Source organism: Rattus norvegicus, chromosome 1 (genome assembly GCF_036323735.1).
Source record: "Rattus norvegicus strain BN/NHsdMcwi chromosome 1, GRCr8, whole genome shotgun sequence".
In the NCBI taxonomy this organism is placed as follows: domain Eukaryota; kingdom Metazoa; phylum Chordata; class Mammalia; order Rodentia; family Muridae; genus Rattus; species Rattus norvegicus.
Genome location: NC_086019.1, coordinates 150,175,109 through 150,201,047, shown reverse-complemented (window position 1 = coordinate 150,201,047; position 25,939 = coordinate 150,175,109). Strand labels below are relative to the sequence as shown.

Sequence of the window (25,939 nt, the reverse complement as noted above, 5' to 3'; positions counted from 1 at the left end):
CAATAAAATGAAAAGTTCTAACATTGTTATATTGTCATTTTTAATAATTTTAAATAAAAACTTTAAAATTTGAGTATATTTGTCAAATCTATTTCTATGTAATTAAAAGTTACATAAATGTAATTTAAAATAAAATTATCATGTCAAATGTGCTATATGCCTGTAGTCCAGGCTGTTTGGGTGGATGGGGCAGGAGACCACTTTAGTCCAGGAATTTTTTTTATTATTTATTTATTTTATCTGTTTTTAACTGTTCAGATTTTATCCCCTTCCTGGTCCACCCTCTGACTATTCCACATCCCATACCTCCCCCCCCATCTCCATGAGGGTGTCCCCATCCCCCACTCCCACCATACCAGACCTCCCCACTCCCTAGAGTCTTCAGTCTCTTGAGGGTTAGGTTTATCGTCTCTGAGTCCAAACCCAGCAGTCCTCTGCTGTACATGTGTTGAGGGCCTTATATCAGCAGGTATATACAGCCTGGTTGGTGGCCCAGTGAGGATTTTAATTCTTTTTTATATTTTTATTGGATTTTTTAAATTTACATCTCAAATGTTATCCCTTTTCCCAGTTTCCTGTCCATAGACCTTATCCTCTTCCCCTCCCACTTCTTGTATGAGGATGTTCCCCCACCCGACCACACACCCCTTCCTGCCTCTCTGTACTGACACTAGTGCTTCCAGCCTAGGCAGGAACAAGGTTAGCCCAGGACTTTAAGATGAGGATTTGAAGCAAAGTGAGACTCTGTCTCAAATAAATAAATATAATTAATGAAAAGTATTTTCTTAGACGTTTGAGGCCCAATATTTGAATATATCATGCTTAAGAATCACAAAAATAAACAAACAAACATCCAATCTATAGAGCTTTGTCACTGCAATCCTAGAATATAATGGAGAACTCTAGTAAGTTGCATGGAAACAATGTAGAGACAAAAGAATCAGAAGTTCAAAGCCAAACTGGGCTAGATAGTGATTGGGAGTAAGAGGCCTGCCTGAGATACTTCAAATAAAGAAGAAAACAAAACAAAAAATAAAAACAAAGCCAAGCAAAACAAAACAAAAACAACAAACAAAAAAAAACCTCAACCCCCCCCTCCAAAACCTCCCAAAACAAAGCAAAGCAAAACAATAATCAAGCACAGAGGTAGGGTCCTGCAGTGTCTGTCCTTTTGTGTCTGAATTAGGTTCTTTAGCTTCATGCCCTCTCATTTTAGCCACATTGCTAATGTTCTGTTGTACTCCTACAGCACAATTTCTTTATTCAATAGTGATGGTCAGTCAGACTGTAGTGGGTTCTCTGGACTAAATGGTCATCATTATCTTCTAAGGCTTTGATGAATCCCAGTACTATTTTCACAGTGTCTGCAGCAATATGTATCTTCAATGCAATGTGAATGGGTTTCTCTGTTCTTCACATTCTCATTATTTTTAACTTAAAATTACATTCCTGTTCTCTATACATTATTACATGACAACTGGATCTTTGGAGTGATTTGTTTGTTTGTTTGTTTGTTTGTTTTTTTTGGGTTTTGTTTTGTTCTCTCCAGCGTTTGTTCCATGTGCCTGGTATGAGCTCCTCTGAGACTGTGGCTTGTTTTTCTCCAAGTTTGATGTTGAGAATTGAAGTTCAAGCATGAAATTCAGCAAGCATGTACAAGCTGGTAGGTGCTCAGCAATGGGTGTCTCTCTCAAGTTTATGACCTAGGATTTTGAATGTGTTTACCTTTAAAATTTGTTTCTAGCCCCATTGCTTGGATGCCTCCCTGGGCACTTCAGGCTGTGGTTTGAACTAGCATTTCTCTTACCACCTGTCAGGTTATACACTGAGAATTTTTTCTTATATGTAGGAAAATGTTCAGCCACAGCCAACTACAAATTATACCCATATACGATTAACATAAAATATTTACTGAATATAATATTCAAGCATCCTCTAACTTTTAAATACAAAAAAATGCTTCATGTCAGCAAAATAATAGTTCTCTTTTTCTGATTATTGGCAGCCAGAGTAATCCTTTTACAAATTTGAAAAAAATTATCAAAAATCTATATGTGAGCCAAATTTTAAACATGGTTGTTTTAGAAGGTTTCTGATGTAGCCAGGCTGACATCTGATAAAAATCTTTTCTTCTGTGCTGCACAAGCTCTTTATAACATTCCTAGTGGTTATTAACTAACAGACTGCCAATGCTGGAAGAGACTTTGATGTCAGGAGCAGATTTCGTTCTGAATGGCATAAAAACAGCGATCTTAACCTTCAAAAATAAAACATTAGCTAAGCCAATTCCTCTTCCTCACTGAAAAGTATTATATAATATACTAAGTAAGATTCTTACTGCTTCCAGGACTTTTAGTTAACTTCTTGGCAATCTTATAATTACCAATTACTTACTACAAAATATTTATCCTAATGATTTCTTAAAAGAGTACTTTTTATAAAATTTAGTGTCAATATAGTACCTTTCAATTGATTCTAGGAGACTATACGAAATTTGATTATACAGATTTGAGTTTAGGGCCTCAAAAAGAATAGGCAAGCACTCCAATGCTGGGCTACATCTCCATTAATAAATACCATTTTTATTCCATAGAGAATACTTTCCCTTTAGGCAGCAATGATACTTCTCCATCACCACTGCCTCTGTGGTGTCTCTGCTGTTGCTTTCTCCTCTTGTTGCTAGTTACCTCTATTGTATATCTCTTACCAATCCTGTGTCTTTGCATAGGACAACCTGTTATTATGATTTGTGCAGAACAGTGTCTCAAGTAAAAAAAGATGTATAATCAAGTACTGATGTGTAGAGACCTCTTGTCAGTATATGACTCAATCTACACCTAGTCTAAATGACAGTCAAAACAGTGAAAACTGAAGGTGACCTTTCATCTTCTGATGCACTTTAAAATGTCATTATGGAAGCAATGATGCAAACCAAGTACCATTTCTTCTATTAGTGGTCATCTCCGTTTTGTTTTTAAAATGAGCATTTTCCTTTCTTTGTGTGATCTTCCCTGGCTGGCTCCCATCAGCATTTAAAAAGAATTATTTTAATCATGTGTCATCACACTTTAATGGCATTTTCTCTTCTATAATTCTATAGACTCCCAAGGAAAAATTAAGTGGGAATCTTTATACATCATTTTAAGGTACTTGGAGCATTTTTACTTCCAGGTTTAATTTTTTTCTTGAAATATTCTGGGTTGTTTATATAAAAATTTGATGGACTTTTATCAATCTCAGATCATAATTTAATTGACTACTTTTAGATTTTACTTTGCCACATAATTAATTACTACTAAAATATAATGACAGACCTATGTGATGTGGTAAATAAACAAATACATGTGTGGTACAGATAATATCATGCTTAATTTTGACAATGTAATCCAAAAAATGCTTATAATATTTGAATGTCATCAACAATAGAAAATTGTAAGCAGTCTGTAGGAACCTCTTATTGTGAAGAAAGGAATAACATATAAAATATATATGATATATTAAGTTACATAAATATTATTCTATGTCTATATATTTAAATATTTAGAATTCTTACTTATTTTTGAATTCAGTGTGTATGTGGGTATATATCTGTCTGCATGAATGATTGCAAACTATGGACTTGTCTGATGTATAATGAAGCCAGAAGATGGAATTGGGTTGGCTCACCTGTAACTAGAGTTACCTCTAGTTGTGGGTCACCGTGTGGATATGAGTAAGCATGTGCATAAGTATAAAGAGAGAAATATGCAGAATCCACCTAGAATCCATGTAGACTGTAGTGAAGGATGAAGTAGGAGCTTGTGTTTAATCAATGTGGTTCCACACATACTCAGTTGCCTTGTAGTATACTAATCCTTGTGACGTAGTAGAGCAATTGTGAAGATCTTTCTGGTTGAATGACCTCTGTCTATGCCTGGAGGGCTTGAGGCTTCTCTTTCTAATTAGAGATTCCTCATTGCTGTCTAGTTGAATACTGCATTTTCACATCTCTTGCATTATCTGAGACTCCACCTACACTGGCTGTAATAGAATCTGACATGGAGGGTTTATTCATGTAGCTTTAGGCCATAAAATCCCTTGGGTCTTGGGTAGAATGTTTAGAAATTATTTCCCCAAGACATGCTTCTTCCCTTCAGCACCTTCTGGTACACTTTCATTGCTGAAACCTATTTTTCCTGATTTCTTATACTTCTATGTTCATCTTTATTTCTGAAACCCATTATCTGTGGTAAATTATTTCCAGAATATTCTCTTTTAACACCATACAGTTACATAGTTCTTGGCGACTAAATGGGAGAATACATTAGCCATGCACTCTGATGCAATCAATCACCTGTGCCAGCGAAGCACAGATGCAGAAGTAGATAATATTAATGAATAATTATAGATGTGTTTTAATTGTAAACCTTCATTTACAAACAAGGCTGTAACATTTCAGAGCCAAGGTTTTCAAACCCTGCTCTAGAATAAAAGTTACTCACTCTCCCACTTTTTTCATAACAGCAAAAATTTCATCCAGAAAGTAGATAACATTCCATTTAACTACTCCTCAATTCTTATATACAACACACTTATCCTACATTAACCCAGTACACTTAATCAACATTCTGGTCATTCCTGAGCATAATTTTGAAGAATCTATTGATTAATTTACACCCTTACTCTTAAAATTCAGCTTACTTGAGGTCTGAAATATCCATGCCAATCATTTAAAGTCTGACTGAAACAATTCTATAGTGTCCTATTTAATAATTCCTTATTAACATCAATTTTGATTATCTTTACTTCTGATCCACTTTCTCTACCTAACACACTTGGTGGGTTCATAACTTGGATATGTTTGACAGACCACATTGCTCTCCAGCACCTAATAGAGCAGACGACAGTCTATAAACAGAATTCCACTCTCTTATTACAAGTTTCCTTTCTTAGGATTCTCACATTCCTTTTGTTCTATCAAAATTTCCATTAAATTAGCTGAGCTTTTATTTCTTTGGCTTAATTTTTCTCAAAGCCCTATGTTTTATTGATCTGTACTTTTTTTCTATTTAGTTTAATCTCTATAATAGGAAGAGGTAGAATTTATTGGCTGTTTATTATCAGGTATTACACTAATCCAGGGACATTGTATAATGTTCATCCTGAAAACAATCCAATGGGTAAATATTATCATCTTCAGTTGAGACATGAATGTGAATGAATTAAATTTGCATTAATGTTATCAGAGTGAATACAGAGTTGTTACATCCTAATATACAGTATGCAATAGAATGCCACTGATTATTCAAGGATAATTTTGATGGTGCTTCTTTATGGCATCTTGACACAACTATGTGATATACAATAAAGAAAGGTATAAGCTAATAGGATAGCAACAAACAGGGAGTTACCAGCTAATATAAATACTTATTAAATTAAGCAATACTGAATCTGGATCTTAAAGGAAATACTGAGATTTATCAGGGAGGAAAAAGTATCCAGGGCATAACAGAAGAAATGCAGAGTAAAGGGGTTTTTATTATTTTTAGAGTTTGAAGGCTCTCTAGAACAGATGGCTACATTTTCACTGTGCTCATGATAGTATTAGATACTGAAATAAAACCACTAGCAGCTTCATTTTTTTTCTCAACACGGTACAAGACCTGAGGTTTATTACACAACCTCTTTTCCTGAGAGTTTCTGATATTCTTCTATTGTGCTTCTACTCCTATGTTATGAATTTACATGATAAGTATTATTTTCTCAGTATTGATGAAATACTTTTACTTTACTTGGCTAAAAATCAAATTTCATGTTTAGAAAAAAATTTCCATTTTTCTACAGTAATTTAAATTCTCTCTGCTTTATTTTTCTTCTTCAAATAAACTTATAATCACAGCAAAGATAAAAATATAAATTGAATAATAAGTGCCACTTTATGGTCAACATAGAGGAAAACAAACTGTTTGGATTATAATTAGATTTTTTTTAATGTGGCTTCCAAAAAATTATAACAGAAAAGCAGCATCCTGAAATATAGTCCAGAAATCATGGACTTTAGACTAAAAGCGTTTCCTATTTTGAAAAGATGGAAATACTGATGATTGTGCCATTCTAAGTCTGGATGGGTCATAAGGCTCCTGTGCAATCATGCAATGAATAACTAATTAATAGCGTGAACCTGCTTCTTCAGCACTGCACCTCCCTGTGACAGGTCAGCGTGAGACAGCTTTTTACCCTGTGTAGGATGCAGTCTTAAGCAGAGGAGGATTAAGTAAAACATTCTTACTTGAAATTATTGCACGGTAATGGAGGTGAAATAAACATGATCCTTATTCCATGACTTAATCATGTCTTCTTTTGATAATGATGCCACATGGGAATTTGAGAGAGACTTCTTATGAGCACTTTCTAAGATGCACGACAGAAACTGGACTCAACTGCACTCATGTGAAGGAATTGTTTGAATGATAAAGCCCAAAGACTACATACCTAGCTAACATCTGATACAATATAGCAAAATAACTATAAAACTGTTCCCAGTGAATCCAATATTATGAAAATGGAAGATAAATCAAAGTTATTTTAGGCCAATAAATTCAGGATGTTAGACTATAAGGAAGTACAAACTGAAATATTAATATTAATCAGAGAATATATTATTTATTTATTATTTATATAATGCTTTCTCATAAGAAATTGTTTTTGTTTGTTTTACAAAGCATGGACTTATGATATTTATATGAAATAAAATTTGGTCTTCTAATGACTTTATTACTTTGGGATAAGTATTTCTAAACATCAGCGTAACTTGGAGTAAATATTAAGTTTAAAAAAAATCTGTCAATTAACAAGTACTTTGTCATCTCTGACTTACCTCAGGTACTTTAAAAATACCAATTTCTGAGCTGAAGGGGCTTGAGACCTCATAAGAACAACAATGCCAACCAATGAGAGCTTCCAGGGACTAAGCCACTACTCAAAGACTATACATGGACTGACCCAGGACTCCAACTGCATATGTAGCAGTGAATAGCCTTCTTGGGCCACCAGTGGAAGGGGAAGGCCTTGGTCCTGCCAAGGCTGGACCCCCAGTGTATGGAATTGTTGGGGGGGATGTAATGCGTGGGTAGATGGGGAGGGGAATACCAATATAGGAGGGGAGAGGGAAGGGTTAGGGGGCTGATGGACTGGAAACCAGAAAAGGTAGTAATATTTGAAATGTAAATAAGAAATACCCAATTTAATAAAAATGGAAGAAAAATTTTTTAAAATATAAAAAAAAAATTAAAAATATCAATTTCCTCCTTCCTTTCCACAAATATTATTTTTTCTTTTCTTCTTGATACAGTATATTAATTGTTACATCTCCAAAGACCAAATAAAAGAAATTTGGAGTAAAAATATTAACTCACAAAAGAATACATTATTTTCTTAGTGTTGCTATGCTTCCAGGCCATTCTGCTATTTATTTCTGCTTTATGATGTGATTCTCAATTCCATATGCAGTGACCAGTGAAATCTGCTATAATGAACTCATGCTAAGACTTTCTTGGAATTGAAAGATAGTATGTATACAAATTATACTTTTTACCATTCTTAATGCTAATAGTTATTAACTCATTATTAGTTCATTTACTATTTTCAAACAGTCATATTCTCTGTAACCACTGAGACTTGCTGTGATAATTTGGTCATTCACATTAATGTTCCTGATAGTTCCTTATTCCAAGATCACATTTTTACCTCTGTCCTGTGTAATTTCTCAGTTCCAAAAATGTTCTGATATGGCAATTGCTTATTTCAAGGCTCAATGTGATCTATCATTTCTTTTCTTTTTTTATTGGATATTTTATTTATTTCCATTTCAAATGTTATCCCTTTTCCCGGTTTTCCCTCCAAAAGCCCCCTATCCCATCCCTCCTCCCCCTGCTTCTATGAGAGTGCTCCCTGAGCCAATCACCCACTCCCACCTCAACCCCTGATATTCCCCCTACACTGAGGCATCAAGGGCCTCTTCTTCCACTGATGGCATATAAGACCATCCTCTGCTTCATGGGAAGCTTGGGCCATGGATCCCTCCATGTATACTCATTGGTTGGTGTTTAGTCTCTGGGAGCTCAGCGTATCCTGTTAGTTGATGTTGTTCTTCCTATGGGGTTGCAAACCTCTTTAGCTCTTTCAGTCCTTTTCCTTACTTCTCCATTGGGGTCCCTGTGCTCAGTCCAATGGTTAGTTACAAGCATCCACATTTGTATTTGTCAGGCTCTGGCAGAGCCTCTCAGGAGACAGCTATATCAGGTTCCTATCAGCATGTATTTCTTGGCATCCAATATAGTGTCTGGGTTGTGTCTGTATATGGGATGGATTCCCAGGCAGGCAGTCTCTGGATGGTCTTTTCTTTAGTCTCTTCTCCAAACTTTGTGTTCTCCTAGTGTCAGTGTGACATCTGGCCAGGATCTTCTGGCTTTTATAGTCTCTGTTTAAATGTCTCGTATAATATTGATGGGTCTACCTGTATATGTTACTTGACCTTTTACCCTTACTGCTTTTAATATTCTTTCTTTGTTTTGTGTATTTGTTGTTTTGATTATTCCCTGACAGGAGAAATTTCTTTTCTTGTCCAATCTATTTGGGGTTCTACAGGCTTCTTGTATATTTATCAAAACCTCTTTCTTTAGGTTAGCAAAGTTTTATTTTATTATTTAATAGAAGATACGTATTGGCCCTTTGACTTGGAAATTTTTGCTCTCTTCTATAACTAAAATGTTTAGGTTTGGTCCTGGATGTTTCCTGGATTGCCTGGATGTTTTGCATCTTGCCAGCTATTGGAGCAATAGCGGTGGTTTACGTGTGACAGCACCCCTGGGTGGGATTTGGGTACAGACATCTGTGACACAGGGTTATATCTGGTGATCTCTCATATCCATGAAGCTTTCTAAACACATTTCATCTCCTAGTAATCTCTCCTTTGTTTTTCAAAATCATACATTTCACATCTGGATTGTGTCAATTACTCAGGTGCTGTCTTTTGAAGTATACTTTTTTTCCACATTACATCACTGCTTCTTTAAAATGGTTGTTTGCAAACACTCAGTGATAGCTTCCTCAGGAAAAAATCTAAAATTTACCAGATGTTTGCTACAGAACGAGTTTTCTATTTTTTTAATTTCATTTTTTTATTATTCATTTTACATCCTGCTCACCTCTCCTTCCTGGTCACTCCCTCCTACAATCCCTCCCCATCAGCCCTCCCCTTTTCCTCTGTTTGGGTGAAGGTTTTCTCTGGGTATCCCCTCACCCTAGCACTTCAAGTCTCTTTAAGGCTAGGTGTTTCCTCTCCCACTGAGGCCAGAAAAGGAAGCACAGCTAAAAGAACATATCCCATGTACAGGCAACAACATTTGGGACAGCCCCCACTCCAGGTGTTTGGGATCTACATGAAGAACAAGCTGCACATTTGCTACATATGTATTGGGGTCCTAGGTCCAGCCCATGCATTTTTTTTCTTGTTGTTGGTGGTTCAGATCTTGAGAGGCCAATGGTTCCAGATTAGTTGACTTTTGGTGTTCCTGTCAAGTTTCTGTCCCCTTTGGGGCTCACAAATTCTTTCTCCAACAGAGTCTCCAAGATCCATCCACTGTTTTGTTGTGAGTGTCTGTATCTGAGTCAGTTGTTTGGTGAAGTCTCTCAGAGGACAACACACTCCTGTCTGCAAACATAACAAAGCATCATTAATAGTGTTAGGGATTAGTGCTTGCCCATTGGATGGGTCTCAAGTTGGGCCAGTTTTTGATTGGTCATTCCCTCAGTCTCTGTTCCATTCTCTGTACCTGCATTTCTTGCAGCAGAATAAATTTCAGGTTGTAATTTTTGTGGGTGGGTTGGTGTTTTTATTGCTCCACTGGGGTTATTACCTGTCTATAGGAGGTAACCTCTTCAGGTTCTATATCTCCAAATATAGTGAGTTCACAGCTAAGGTCACCTCCATTGTTTCTTGGGTACCCCCCTTATCCAGGTCTCTGACTCATCCTAAATATATGCCTCACCTCCTCCCACATGTCAGTTACAGATTTTCATTCATTTTCATGGCCTTCTAGCCATCTTTCCTGTCCTTCCACACACCTGATCCTAATGCCTCCTGACCATTTCCTTCCTCTCCCCATTTATCTCCTAGTTTTCTCTCTCCATTTGCCTCTTATGACTGTTTTATAACCTCTTCTAAGTGAGATCAAGCTTCCTGCCTTGGGCTTTCCTTCTTTAGCTTCTTTGGTTTTTGTAGAATGTAGCCTGATATCTGCAGTTTATGGCTAATATCCAAGTATAAGTGAGTATGTACCATGCATGTCCTTCTGGGATGGGTTTAACTAACTCAGGATGATATTCTCAAGTTCTATCCATTTGCCTGCAAAATTCATGATGCCTTTGTTTTTAGTAGCTCAATAGTATTCCATTGTGCAGATGTACCACATTATCTTTATCCATTCTTCAGTTAAGGGATATCTAGCTTGGTTCCAGTTTCTGGCTATTATGGAAGAATAAAGCTGATATGAACATAGTTGAGCTATTGCCTTTGTGTGATGTCAGAACATCTTTTGGGTATATGCCCAGAAGTATTGAGGTGTAACCGTTTTTGCTTTTCTAAGAAAACTCCAAATTAATTTCCAAAGTTGTTGTTAAAGTTTAGACTCCCACCAGCAAAGAAAAAGAATTCCCTTTGTTCCACCTCCTTGCCAGAATGTTCTATCTCTTGAGGTTTTTTATCTTAGCCATTCTGTTGGGTATGAGATGGAACCTCTGAGTTGTTTTGATTTGCATTTCTCAGATGACTAAAAACTTTAAACATGTCTTTAAATGCTTCTTGGCAATCCAGTATTCCTCTGTTGAGAAGTCTCTGTTTAGTTCTGTACCCCATTTTTTAAATTGGGTTATTAAAGTTGTTGTGTAACTTCTTGAGTTCTTTGTTAAATTTGGGATATTAGTCCTTTGTCAGATGTAGGGTTGGTGATAATCTTTTCCTAATTTGTGCACTGCAGGTTTATTCTATTAATAATTTCCTTTGCCTTACAGAAGCTTTTCAGTTTCATGAGGTCCTATTTATCAAGAATTGATATTAGAGCTTGAGCCATTGTGTTCTGTTCAGGAAATTGTGTCCCATGCAAGTGCTTTCAAGGGTATTTCCTACTTTCTCTTCTTTGACATTAGATATATCAGGTTTAATATGGAGGTCCTTGATCAACTTGGAATTGAGTTTTGTGCAGGGTGATTAATATGGATCTATTTTCATTTTTCTACTTGTTACATCTACTGCATCCAATAAGTCTAGCAATATTTATTGTAGACATTTTCATTTTTCCATTGTATGGTTTTGGACTGACATGACGACCAAGCTGCACATCTGCTACATATGTATTGGAGTCCTAAGCCCAGCCTATGTGTCAAAAATCAAGTGTTCCTAGGTGAGTGGTTTTATTTTCTGTGTCCTTGATTAGATTACATTGATCAGTGTGTCTATTTCTGTACAAATGCTGTGAAATATTTTTCCATCTTTTTTAAATTGGGTATTGAGTATTTACATTTCAGTTGTTATTCCCTTTCCCGGTTTCCATGCCAACATCCCCTTAACTCCTTACCCTTCCCTTCTATATGGGTGTTCCCCTTCCCATCCTCCCCCCATTACTGCCCTCCCCTGAAGAATCTGGTTCACTGGGGGTCCAGCCTTGGCAGGACCAAGGGCTTCCCCTTCCACTGGTGCCCTTACTAAGGCTATTCATTGCTACCTATGAGGTTGGAGCCCAGGATCAATTCAAGTATAGTCTTTGGGTACTGGCTTAGTCCCTGGAAGCTCTGGTTGGTTGGCATCGTTGTTCATATGTGGTCTCAATCCCCTTTAGCTCTTTCAGTCCTTTCTCTGATTCCTTCAACGGGGGTCCCGTTCTCAGTTCAGTGGTTTGCTGCTGACATTCGCCTATGTATTTGCTATATTCTGGCTGTGTCTGTCAGGAGAGATCTACATGCGGTATCTGTTAGCCTGCACTTCTTTGCTTCATCCATTTTATCTATTTTGGTGGTAGTATATGTATGAGCCACATGTGGGGAAGGCTCTGAATGGGCGTTCCTTCAGCCTCTGTTATAAACTATGCCTCCCTATCCCCTCCCAAGAGTATTCTTGTTCCCCTTTTAAAGAAGGAGTGAAATGTCCGCATTTTGGTCTTCCTTCTTGAGTTTCATGTGTTCTGTGCATCTTGGGTAATTCGAGCATTTGGGCTAATATCCACTTATCAATGATACATACCATGTGTGTTTTTCTGTGATTGGGTTACTTCACTCAGGATGATATTTTCCAGTTCCATCCACTTGCCTATCAATTTCACAACGTCATTGTTTGATAGCTGAGTAATATTCCATTGTGTAGATGTATCACATTTATGTATCCATTCCTCTGTTGAAGGGATCTGGGTGCTTTCCAGAATCTGACTATTATAAATAAGGCTGCTATAAACATAGTCAGATTCTGGAAAGCACCCAGATCCCTTCAACAGAGGAATGGATACATAAATGGAGCATGTGTCTTTGTTATATGTTGGGGCATCTTTTGGTATATGACCAAGAGTGGTTATAGCTGGGTCCTCAGGTAGTTCAATGTCCAATTTTCTGAGGAACCTCCAGACTGATTTCCAGAATGTTTGTACCAATCTCCAATCCCACCAACAGTGGAGGATGGTTCCTCTTTCTCCACATCCTAGACAGCATTTGCTGTCACTTGAGTTTTTGATCTTATCTATTCTCACTGTAGTGAGGTAGAATATCAGGGTTGCTTTGATTTGCATTTTCCTTATGACTAAAGATGTTGAACATTTCTTTAGATGCTTCTCAGCCATTCAGCATTCCTCAGCTGTGAATTCTTAGTTTAGCTCCGAACCCCATTTTTAATAGGTTTATTTGTCTCCTTGCAGTCTAACATCGTGAGTTCTTTGGATATTTTGGATATAAGCCCTCTATCAGTTGAAGGATTGGTAAAGATCTTTTCCCAATCTGTTGGTTGCCGTTTTGTCCTAACCACAGTGTCCTTTGCCTTACAGAAGCTTTGCAGTTTTATGAGATCACATTTGTCTATTCTTGATCTTAGAGCATAAGCCATTGGTGTTTTGTTCAGGAAATTTTCTCCAGTGCCCATGTGTTCGAATTGCTTCCCCACTTTTCCTTTTTTTAGTTTGAGTGTATCTGGTTTGATGTGGAGGTCCTTGACCCACTTGGACTTAAACTTTGAACAGGGTGATAAGAATGGATTGATCTACATTCTCCTACATGCTGAACTCCTGTTGAACCAGCACCATTTGCTGAAAATGCTCTTTTTTCCATTGGATGGTTTTGGCTCCTTTGTCAAAAATCAAGTGCCCATAGGTGTGTGGGTTCATTTCTGGGTCTTCAATTCTATTCCACTGGTATATCTGCCTGTCTCTGTACCAATACCATATAGTTTTTATCAGTATTGCTCTGTTTCACAGCTTGAGGTCAGGGATAGTGATTCCTCTGGAAGTCCTTTTATTGTTGAGGATAGTTTTAGCTATCCTTGGCTTTTTGTTATTCCAGATTAACTTGCAAATTATTCTAACTCCAGGAAGAATTGTATTGGAATTTTGATGGGGATTACATTGAATCTGTAGATCGCTTCTGGTAAAATGTCCATTTTTACTATATTAATCCTGCCAATTCATGTGCATGGCAGATATATCCATCTTCTGAGATTTTTTTCAATTTCTTTCTTCAGAGGTTTGAAGTTCTTATCATACAGATCATTCTCTTGCTTGGTTAAAATCACACCGAGGTATTTTATATTATTTGGGACTATTATGAAGGGTGTTGTTTCCCTAATTTCTTTCTCAGCTTGTTTCTCTTTTGTGTGGAGGAAGGCTACTGATTTATTTGAGTTAATTTTATACCCAGCCACTTTGCTGAAGTTGTTTATTAGGTTTAGTAGTTCTCTGGTGGAACTTTTGGGATCACTTAAATATACTATCATATTATCTGCAACTAGTGATATTTTGACTTCTTCCTTTCCAATCTGTATCCATTTGATCTCCTTTTGTTGTCTGATTGCTCTGGTTAGTACTTTGAGAACTGTATTGAATAAGTAGCGAGAGAGTGGGCAGCCTTGTCTAATCCCTGATTTTAGTGGGATTGCTTCAAGTTCCTCTCTATTTTAATGTTAGCGACTGGTTTGCTGTATATGACTTTTACTATGCTTTGGTATGGGCCTTTAATTCCTGTTCTTTTCATGACTTTTATCATGAAGGGGTGTTGAATTTCATCAAATGCTTTCTTAGCATCTAATGAAGTGATCATGTGGTTTTTATCTTTCAGTTTGTTTATATAGTTGATTACATTGATGGTTTTCCGTATATTAAATCATCCCTGCATACTTTGGAATAAGCCTACTTGATCATGATGGATGATTGTTTTGATGTGTTCTTGGATTCAGATTGCAAGATTTTTATTGAGTATTTTTGTGTCGATATTCATAAGGGAAATTGGTCTGAAGTTCTCTTTCTTTGTTGTGTCTTTGTGTGGTTTAGGTATAAGAGTAATTGTGGCTTCATAGAAGGAATTCGATAGCGCTCCATCTGTTTCAATTTCATGGAATAGTTTGGATAGTATTGGTATGAGGTCTTTAATGAAGTTCTGATAGAATTCTTTACTGAACCCATCTGGACCTGGGCTCTTTTTGTTTGGGAGAATTATCACAATTGTCCTTTTGGACAGCTGGAGATGACGGACAGTGATTCCTCCTGAAATTCTTTTATTGTTCAGAATTGTTTTGAGTATCTAGGAATTTTTCCCATATGAAGTTGAGAATTTTTCTTTAAAATTCAATTAAAAATTGTGCTGAAATTTTGACAGAGATCACATTCAATCTGCAGGTTATTTTTCATATGATGGCCATTTTTACTATGCCAGTCCTTCCTACTCACAAGCACAGGAGATATTTCCACCATCTGATATTATCTTCAATTTTTTTTTCAGGGCCTGAACCACTTGTCATGCAGATCTTTCAATTGTGTGGTTAGAGTTACACCAAGATATTTCAAATTATTCATGGCTATTATAATGGGTGTTGTTTCCCTAATTTCTTTTTTTGCCCACTTATGATTTGTAAAAAGGAGAGCTATGATTTCTTTGAGTTTATTTTGTATCCAGCCACTTTGCTAAATTGTTAGTCAGGTTCAGGAGTTCTTTGTTGAAACTTTTGTTGTCATTTAAGTATACTATTATATCATCTGCAAATAGTGATATTTTGACTTCTCCCTTTCCAATTTGTATTTCTTTGACCTCCTTTGGTTGCCTAATTGCTCTGGCTAGGAGTTTGAGTACTACATTGAATAGATAGGGAGAGAGTGGGCTGTCTTGTCTTGTTCCTGATTTTAGTGGAAATGCATTATGTTCTCTCCATTTAGTTTGATGTTGGCTATTGTCTTGTTATATATTGCTTTAAGTTTATGTATGTAAACTGGATTACTGATTTATCTAATACATTTTAGATGTATGAGTGTTACAATTTATTGAACTTTTTTCAACATCTAATGAGATTAGCATGTGATTCTTTTCTTTCAATTTGTTTTTATGGCAGATTACATTGATGGATTTTCATACGTTGAACCATCTCTGCATCCCTGGATGAAGTTTACTTATCTTGAAAGATGATGTCTTTGATGTTTCCCTGGATTCTATTTGTGAGTATTTTATTCAGTATTTTTGTGTCAATGTTCTTAAGAGATTTTGGTCTGAAGTTTGCTTTCTTTTTTGAGGCTTTGGGTAGTTTAGATATCAGGGTGACTGTGGCCTCATAGAATGAGTTTTCCAGTATTCTCTTTCTCTTTTGTGGAATAGTTTGAGGAGTATTGGTATTAGCTTTCCTTTGAAAACCATCTGTCTCTTGGCTTTTTCTGAGTGTAGACGTTTAATGACTGCTTGTTTCTTTAGGCATTGTGGTGCTGTTGAAATTGTTGACGAATTCTTCATTTAACTTTGTTAAATGCTATCTGTGTAGAAAATCATCTATCTCTTAAAGGTTTTCCAATTTTGTTTAGTACCCTCTTTTGAACTAAGACCTAATGATTCTTTGAATTTCTTCAGTGTCAGTTGTTATGTTTCCCTTTTCATTACTGATCTTGTTAATTTGGATGCTGTCTATCTGCCTTTCAGTTTGGCTAAGGGTTTGTTTATATTAATTTTCTCAAAGAACTAGCTCTTGGTTTTGTTGATTCTTTATATTGTTTACCGTGTTTCTAAGTGATTGATTTCAGTCATGACTTTATTTCCTTCCTTCTACTCCTTTTTTGTGTGCTTGCCTACCTTAGAGCTTTCAGGTGTACTTTTTGTTTGTGTGTTTGATTTTTTTTTTCATTTTTTAACCCTTTTTACAGTCCAGACTTTATCTCCCTCCTGGTCCATCCTTCAATTGTTCCACATCCCACTCCTCCTTTTCCCCTTCTCCAAGTGGATGTCCTCACCTACCCCACACAAGCATCACCTTCCAGGGTCTCCAAGTCTCCTGAGGGTGAGGTGCATCCTCTCTGATTGAGGGCAGATCCAGTAGTCCTCTGCTGTATATTCATTGGGGGCCTCATATCTTTTGGTAAATGCTGTCTGATGGTGGCTTAGTGTCTGAGAGGTCTCTGGGGTTCACGTTAGTTGAGACTGCTGGTCTTTCTATAGGGTCGCCCTCCTCCTCAACCTCCTCCAGTCTTTCCATAATTCAGACACAGGGGTGACATGCCTCTGCCCATTGGTTCAGTGTAAGTATTTGCATCTGAGTCTTTCAACTGCTTGTTGGGCCTTTCAGGGGTCAGTTATGATAGGACCCTATTTGTAAGCACACCATAGCATCAGTAATTGTGCCAGGCCTTGGGTCCTCCACCTGAGCTGGATCTTAACTTGGGACTGTCACTGTCCTTTTCCTCAGGCTCATTCCCATTTTTGTCCCTGCAGTTCTTTCTGACAGGAAAAATTCTGAGTCAGAGTTTTTGACCATGGGATAGCAAGCCCACTTGGTGCCCTGTCTTTTTCCTGGAGGTGGACTCTACAAGCTCCTTTTTCCCACTGTAGGGTATCTCATTCAAGGTTCATTCCTTTGAGTCCTAACAGTCTCTCACCTCCCATGTCTCTGGCATACTCCAGAGGGTCCCCCACCTCCCAACCTCTGAAGGTTGTCTTCTTTCTGCTGGTCCTCAGTCTTGTTCCTCCCACCTCCCCAATACCTGATCTTGTTCCTCTCTTATCCTCCCTGTACCCTTTCTCACCCATGTCCCTCACCCCTCCCTTCTCCTGTGATTGCTTTTTTCTCCCTCCCAAGTGGAACCGAGATAGTCTTACTTGGGCGCTTTGGCTTGTTAGCCTTCTTGAGTTCTGTGGATTATATCCTGGGTATTCTGTTCATTTTTGGCTAATATCCACTTATTAGTTTGTACATACCATGATTATCCTTTTGGGTCTGAGTTACCTCACTCAGGATGGCATTTTCTAGTTCCATCCATTTGCCTGCAAAACTCCTGCTTTCTTTATTCTTAATAGCTATGTAGTATTTCATGATTACTTCTGGAGTGCTTGTATGAGAACTTTTCTATTTCTTTTTGAAGGCACATAGTGCTGTGAACTTTCCTCTTAGCACTTCTTTCACTGTGTTCCATAAATTTGTGTATATTGAGCCCTCATCTTCACTGAATTCTGTGAAGTCTTTCATTTATTTATTTATTTATTTATTTATTTTTATTTTACGCAGAGATCATTGAGTAGACTTGTTCAATTCTGTAAGTGTGTATGTTTTCTGGTATTTCTGTTGTTGAAGGCCAGCTTTAACCCATAGTGGTTGATAACATAAATGCAGATATTTCAAATTTCTTGAACCTGTTAAGACTTGCTTTATGACTGACTATATGGTCAGTTTTGGAGAAGAATTTATGAGGTACTGAGAAGATGACGTATCATGTTGGGTTAGGGTGAAATATTTTATAGATGTCTATTCGTTAGGTCCATTTGATTCATAATGTCTGTTTCATTATTTCTCTGTTTAGTTTTTTTTTTCTGGATGTCTTATCAGTTGGTGAAGCTAAGGGGGTTGAAGTCTCCCATTACTAATATGCTGGTGTTGATGCATGATTTAAGCTTTAGCTTTTTTTTTTTTCAAATAAGGGTGTCATTGTGTTTGGGGCATAGATGTTCAGAATTGAGATATCATCTTGGTGGATCTTTCTTTTGATAATTATGAAATGACCTTTCCTGTTGACTTTGGCTAATTTTTGATTGAAAGTTGAGTTTATTATATATTAGGATGCCTACTCCAGTTTGCTTCAATGGGTCATTTTGCTTGAAATACTTTATTTCCAGATCTTTACTCTGAGGTACTGTTTATCTTTATCGCTGAGGTGTGTTTCCTGTATGCAACAGAATGATGGATGCTGTTTTGTATCATTCTGTTAGGCTGTCTTTTTTTGGGGAATTGGATTTATTGATGTTGAGAAATATTAGTGACCAGTGATTGCTATTTCTCATTACTTTGATGAAGGTGTTGTTAGTTTGGGTGATTTCCTTGTTTATATTGCAAAGGAATTACTTATTTTCTGTGTTTTTTGGATGTAGTTATCCTCCTTGCATTGGAGTTTTCTTTTAAGATATTTTTTGTAAAGCTGGATTTGTAGGTAGATATGGTTTGACATTGAATTTGTCTTGAAATATCTTTTTTTCTACCTGTACCATGATTGAGAGTTTTGCTTGAAATAGTAGTCTAGATTAACACCTGTTGTGTTTTTATAGATTGCAATATATATGTCTAGGCTGTTCTAGCTTTTATAGTCAATGTTGAGAAGTTGGGTGTAATTCTGGTAGGTCTGCCTTTGCCTGTTAGCTGGCCATGTTCCCTTGCCACTTTTAATATTCTTTCTTGTGTAGATTGTGTGTTTTGTTTATTATGTGCCAGGAGGATTTTCTTTTTTGTCTAGTCTAAATTGATGTTCGGCAAGATACATGTGTGTTTAGAGGCATCTCTTTAGGTTGGAAAAGTTATCTTTTATGATTTTTTTCTCTTTTAAAAGATTTATGTATTTTATGTATGTGAATACAATGTTGCTGTCTTCAGACATACCAGAATAGGGCATCAGATCTCATTACAGATAGTTGTAAGCCACCACGTGGTTGCTGGAAATTGAACTCAGGACCTCTGGAAGAGCAGTTAGTGCTCTTAGCCACTGAGCCATCTCTTCAGCCCAGCACTGTTCTTTCTGATGATCAACATTTTAAAGTATGAACAGTGAGCTAAAAGTACACTTGATGATCATCTATTATAATATCATTTTACTCAAGAAAGTGAAGTACAGACTTGTGTTCATAATTGACCTATAAGAATATTCAAATCATTTTATCCCCACCCCTATGCTTTCTTTTTTATCACTTACCCTCTCTGTCCTTTTTTTCTGAAGCAATGTCTCATACTGTAGCCAAAATGAGTGGGAACTATATACCTCAGAATGGCTCTAACTGTAATTTTCCTGCCTCAGACTCCTGAGCACTGAGATTGCAGGCATGTGGCACTACATATGGCTCATTCACAATATACAATATCTTTCTACAAATCCAGCCCTACAAAGGATAATAAATGGTAAAGTCCAACATAAGAAGGCAAGCTACACCCTAGAAAAAGCAAGTCTTGCAACAAAACAAAGAGAAGACAAGCAAACAAACATAATCTCACATCCAAATATGAATATAACAGGAAGCAACAAACACTATTCCTTAATATCTCTCAACATCAATGGACTCAATTCCCCAATAAAAGACACAGATTAACAAACTGGATACGCAATGAGGACTCTGCATTCTGCTGCCTACAGGAAACACACCTCAGAGACAAAGACAGACACTACCTCAGAGTTAAACGCTGAAAAAAAAATTCCAAGCCAATGGTCCAAAGAAGCAAGCTCGAGTAGGCATTCTAATATCGAATAAAATCGATTTTCAACCAAAAGTCATCAAAAAAGATAAAGAAGGATATTCATATTCATCAAAGAAAAAATCCACCAAGATGAACTCTCAACCCTAAATATCTATGCTCCAAATATAAGGGCACCTACATACATAAAAGAAACCTTACTAAAGCTCAAAGCACACATTGCACCTCACGCAATAATAGTACACTATTTCTTTCTTTTTTTTTTTTTTTTGGTTCTTTTTTTCGGAGCTGGGGACCGAACCCAGGGCCTTGCGCTTCCTAGGCAAGCGCTCTGCCACTGAGCCAAATCCCCAGTCCCAATAGTACACTATTTCAACACCCCACTTTCATCAATGAACAGATCATGGAAACAGAAATTAAACAGAGACATAGACAGACTAAGAGAAGTCATGAACCAAATGGATTTAACAGATATTTATAGAACATTCTATCCTAAAACAAAAGGATATACCTACTTCTCACCACCTCATGGTACTTTCTCCAAAATTGACCATATAATCTGTCATAAAATAGGCCTCAACAGATACAGAAAGATAGAAATAATCCCATGCATCCTATCAGACCACCACGGGCTAAAGCTGGTCTTCAATAACAATAAGGGAAGAACGCCCACATATGCATGGAAGTTGAACAATGCTCTACTCAGTGATAACCCGGTCAAGGAAGAAATAGAGAAAGAAATTAAAGACTTCTTAGATTTAATGAAAATGAAGGTAAAAAAAACCCAAACTTGTGCGACCCAATGAAAGCTGTGCTAAGAGGAAAACTCATAGCTCTGAGTGCCTGCAGAAAGAAACAGGAGAGAATATATATCAGCAGCTTGAGAGCACATGTAAAAGCTCTAGAACAAAAAGCAGCAAATACAGTCAGGAGGAGTAGAAGGCAGGAAATAATCAAACTCAGAGCTGAAATCAACCAAGTGAGAGGAAAAAAAACATACAAAGAATCAACAGAATCAAATTTCTTTCTTTGAGAAAATCAACAATATAGATAAACCCTTAGCCAGACTAACCAGAGGACACAGAGTGTGTACCAATTAACAAAATCAGAAATGAAAAGGGAGACATAACTATAGATTCAGAGGAAATTCGAAAAATATCAGATCCTATTACAAAGGCCTTTATTCAACAAAACTTGAAAGTCTGGAGGAAATGCAAAATTTCCTAGATTGATACCAGGTACCAAAGTTAAATCAGGAACAGATAAACCATTGCAACAACCCCATAACTCCTAAAGAAAGAGAAGCAGTAATAAAAGTTCTCCCAACCAAGAAGACCCAGGTCCAGATGGGTTCATTGCAGAATTCTATCAGACCTTCATAGAAGACCTCATACCAATACTATCTAAACTATTTTCCAAAATTGAAACAGATGGAGCGCTACCAAATTCTTTCTATGAAGCCGCAATTACTCTTATACCTAAACCATGCAAAGACCCAACAAAGAAAGAGAACTTCAGACCAATTTCCCGTGTGAATATCGATGCAAAAATACTCAAAAAAATTCTTGCAAACTGAATCCAAGAGCACCTCAAAACAATCATCCATCATGATCAAGAAGGCTTCGTCCCAGGGATGTAGAAATGGCTTAATATATGGAAAACCATCAACGTAATATAACAAACTGAAAGATAAAAACCACATGATCATTTCATTAAATGTGTTTGACAAAATTCAACAACACTTCATGAGAAAAGTCCTGGAAAGAATAGGAATTCAAGTCCCATACCTAAACATAGTAAAAGCCATATGCAGCAAACCAGTAGCTAATATTAAACTAAATCGAGAGAAACTTGAAGCAATCTCAACTAAAATCAGGGACTAGTCAAGATTGCCCACTCTCTCCCTACTTATTCAATATAGCTCTTGGAGTCCTAGCCAGACAAATCAGATGACAAAAGGAGATCAAAGGGATAGAGATTGGAAAGAATGAAGTCAAAATATCACTAGTTGCAGAGGATATGATAGTGTATTTAAGTGTTCCCAAAAGTTCCACCAGAGAACTAATAAAACTGATAAACATCTTCAACAAAGTAGCTGGGTATAAAATTAACTCAAATAAATTAGTAGCCTTCCTCTACACAAAAGATAAACAAGCCGAGAAAGAAATTAGGGAAACGGCACCCTTCATAATAGTCCTAAATAATATAAAATATCTCGGTGTGTCTTTAATAAAGCAAGTGAAAGATCTGTATGATAAGAACTTCAAGACTCTGAAGAAAGAAATTGAATAAAATCTCAGAAGATGGAAAGATCTCCCTTGCTCATTGATTGGCAGGATTGATATAGTAAAAATGGCCATTTTACCAAAAGCGATCTACAGATTCAATGCAATCCCCATCAAAATTCTAATCCAATTCTTCAGAGAATTAGACAGAACAATTTGCAAATTCATCTGGAATAACAATAAACCCAGGATAGCTAAAACTATCCTCAACAATAAAAGGACTTCCAGAGGAATTACTATCCCTGATCTCAAGCAGTATTACCTAGTAATAGTAGTAAAAACTGTATGGTATTAGTACAGGGACAGGCAGACAGAGCAGTGGAATAGAAATGAAGACCCAGAAGTGAACCCACACACCTATGGTCACTTTATTTTTGACAAAGGAGCCAAAACCATCCAATGGAAAAAAGATAGCATTTTTACCAATGGTGCTGGTTCAACTGGAGGTCAGCATGTAGAAGAATGCAGATCGATCCATTCTTATCACCCTGTATAAAGCTTAAGTCAAAGTGGATCAAGGACATCCACATCCAACCAGATACACTCAAACTATTGGAAGGAAAAGGTGGAAATTTCTTGAACACATGGGTACTGGAGAAAATTTCCTGAACAAAACACCAATGGCTTATGCTCTAAGATCAAGAATCGACAAATGGGATCTCATAAGACTACAAAGCTTCTATAAGGCAAAGGACACTATTGTTAGGACAAAACAGTAACCAATAGATTGGGAAAAGATCTTTACCAATCCTACAACTGATAGAGGGCTTATATCCAAAATATACAAAGAACTCACGAAGTTAGACGGCAAGGAGACAAAGTACCCTATTAAAAATAGGGTTCAGAGCTAAACTAAGAATTCACAGCTGAGGAATGCTGAGTGGCTGAGAAGCACCTAAAGAAATGTTCAACATCTTTAGTCATAAGGGAAATGCAAATCAAAACAACCCTGAGATTCCACATCACACATGTTAGAATGGATAAAATCAAAAACTCCAGGGACAACAGATGCTAGAGAGGATGTGGAAAAAGAAGAACACTCCTCCATTGTTGGTGGGATTGCAGACTGGTACAACTTTTCTGGAAATCAGTCTGGAGGTTCCTCAGAGAATTGGACATTGAACTACCTGTGGACCCAGCTATACACCTCTCTTTGTCATATATACCCAAAAGTTGCTCCAACATATAAGAAAGACACATGCTCCACTATGTCCATAGCAGCCTTTTTGTAATAGTCAGAAGCCGGAAAGCACCCAGATGCCCTTCAACAGATGAATGGATACAGAAAATGTGGTACATCTGCACAATGGAATATTACTCCGCTATCAAAAACCATGACTTTATGAAATTCATAGGCAAGTGAATGGAACTGGAAAATATCATCCCGAGTGAGGTAACCCAATCACAGAAAACACACATGGTATGTATCATTGATAAGTGGATATTAGCCCAAATGCTCGAATTACCCTAAATGCACATAACATGTGAAACTTAAGAAGGATGACCAAAATGCAAATGCTTCACTCCTTCTTTAAAAGGGGAACAATAATACCCTTGGGAGGGAACAGGGAGGCAAAGTTTAGAACAGAGGCTGAAGGAATGCCCATTCAGAGCCTGCTCCACAGTGGCCCATACATATACTACCACCAAACTAGATAAGATGGATAAAGCAAAGAAGTGCAGGCTGACAGGAACCGGATGTAGATCTCTCCTGAGAGACCCAGCCAGAATAAGGCAAATTCGTAGGCGAATGCCAGCAGCAAACCACTGAACTGAGACCGGGACTCCCTTTGAAGGAATCAGAGAAAGGTCTGAAAGAGCTTTAAGGGGCTTGAAACCCAATATGAACAACAATGCCAGCCAACCAAAGCTTCCAGGGACTAAGCCATTACCCAAAGACTATACATGGACTGACCCTGGGCTCCAATTGCATAGGTAGCAATGAACAGCCTAGTAAGGGCACCACTGGAAGGGGAAGCCCTTGGTCCTGCCAAGACTGAACCCCCCAGTGAGCTGGATTTTTGGGGGAGGGTGGTAAGGAGAGGAGGATGGGGAGGGGAACACCCATATAGAAGGGTGGGGAGGGGTTAGGCGGTTGTTTGCTTGGAAACTGGGAAAGGAAATAACAATTGAGATGTAAATAAGAAATAACCAATTTAGTAAAGATGGAGCAAATAAAAAATAAAAAAAAATGCTCTAGAAATGCAACCATACAATAAGTGTTTTTTTAGGACTAGCATTTTTTCATTTACTATAATAGCCCATTTCATCATATTAGCATACTACTACATATAGTATTCCATTATAAGAATGGGTTTAGTTATTTACTCACTGTCAAAAATTTGGCTTGTTTCTAATTTGCAGCTATCACAGCTAAAACTGTCATGAAAAATTTTGTAAAAATGTTCTGTACCAAGACAGCGTGACTGGGTGGGTCATGTCATTGAATATTCAACTTAAAACGTTTCCCAAAATCTTCTACCCAGATTTTTACATTCCTGTCACTGGTGTACAAGAAATCTAGTTTGCATCCTCAGCAGTATTTGGTATTCTCACTACTTTTTTCTATAGCAATCTTAATAAGTATATACCAGTCCATGACATTAATATATATTCCCATAATTATATCCTCTGTAGTGACAATGTTTATGTCTCTTTTCATTTTCTACTGGTATTGTTTATTTTTGAGTTTTAAGCATATATTTTCACTAGTCAGATATCATGTGGTTTCCTCTTAACTTTTTTGAAGATAGAAAGTTTCAATTTTGATGAAGTCCAATATGTACTTTGATTTCTTGTGAAATTGTGCTTTTGAGTTGAATGTAAAATTCTATTAGAATTGTTCATATCCGTTCTGTTGTTCATATCCATTCTGTCATCATCTTGCAGCATTCTAACAAGAGAAAGCACTGTGTAAAATTTCTCCAGAGCAGCTGTCTGAGCCTCAACAGAGGCAGAAAGGTTGGCTCAACTAACAGGTCATTCCATGAGAGTTGTTGGCTAGTATCATTCCCACACTCATATATCTGTTTTGACTTCACATGTTGATGTTTGTACATAAGCCATGCACCAAATAATGGATCGAGGCTTTGTAGGGCTTATTTTTTTCCTGTTTCATGAAAGACAAAAACACAAAGACTGGCTGGGTACTCTGTACTTGCTTCCAATTCATACAAGCCGCCAAAAGCTCAGAGTATGAGAGACTTGAAATCTCAATTCATATTGTATTTCAGATCAATATTGCGAAAGTATGCCTTGAATTTGCAGTAGAGCTGTCAAAGATCCTGTGTTAGAAAGAACAGGATGCATATAGAAGGATTTGCAGCCTTACACGTCTGGACTCAGTGACCAAGATCCATAATAGCTCAATATTTACCAAAAATTTGTGTAATCAGTTGTCAGCAGTTAGTGGACCTCTACTGTAGTGGTTGGAGGACAGAATGGAGCAAAACCAGCAGCATTGACAGGAGTTGCAACAAGAAAAGGAAGGGCTTATGGAGGAGCTATCTTCCCTAAAATAAAGCAGGAGAACAACAAAAAAATTTGTGGGCAGGTGAAAATACCTCATGTACAATTTACTAAACAAAAATCAATTTTGCAAAGGATAAAGTTGGAAGGCCTATATTATGTAACTTCAAGATTTATTATAAAGTTACAGTAATGAAGATACTATGATACTATGATTCAATGCAACAGGAATGAAAATTCAGAAATAAACCTATATGCTTAACTA

The 25,939-nt window shown here is 37.0% G+C and overlaps 1 pseudogene; it reads left to right on the top strand.

The window, feature by feature from the left end:
• Nucleotides 1-25,727, top strand: part of Brcc3-ps2 (BRCA1/BRCA2-containing complex, subunit 3, pseudogene 2) — a 122,919-nt pseudogene extending 97,192 nt beyond the window's left edge.
• The last annotated feature ends 212 nt before the right edge of the window (nt 25,728-25,939 follow it).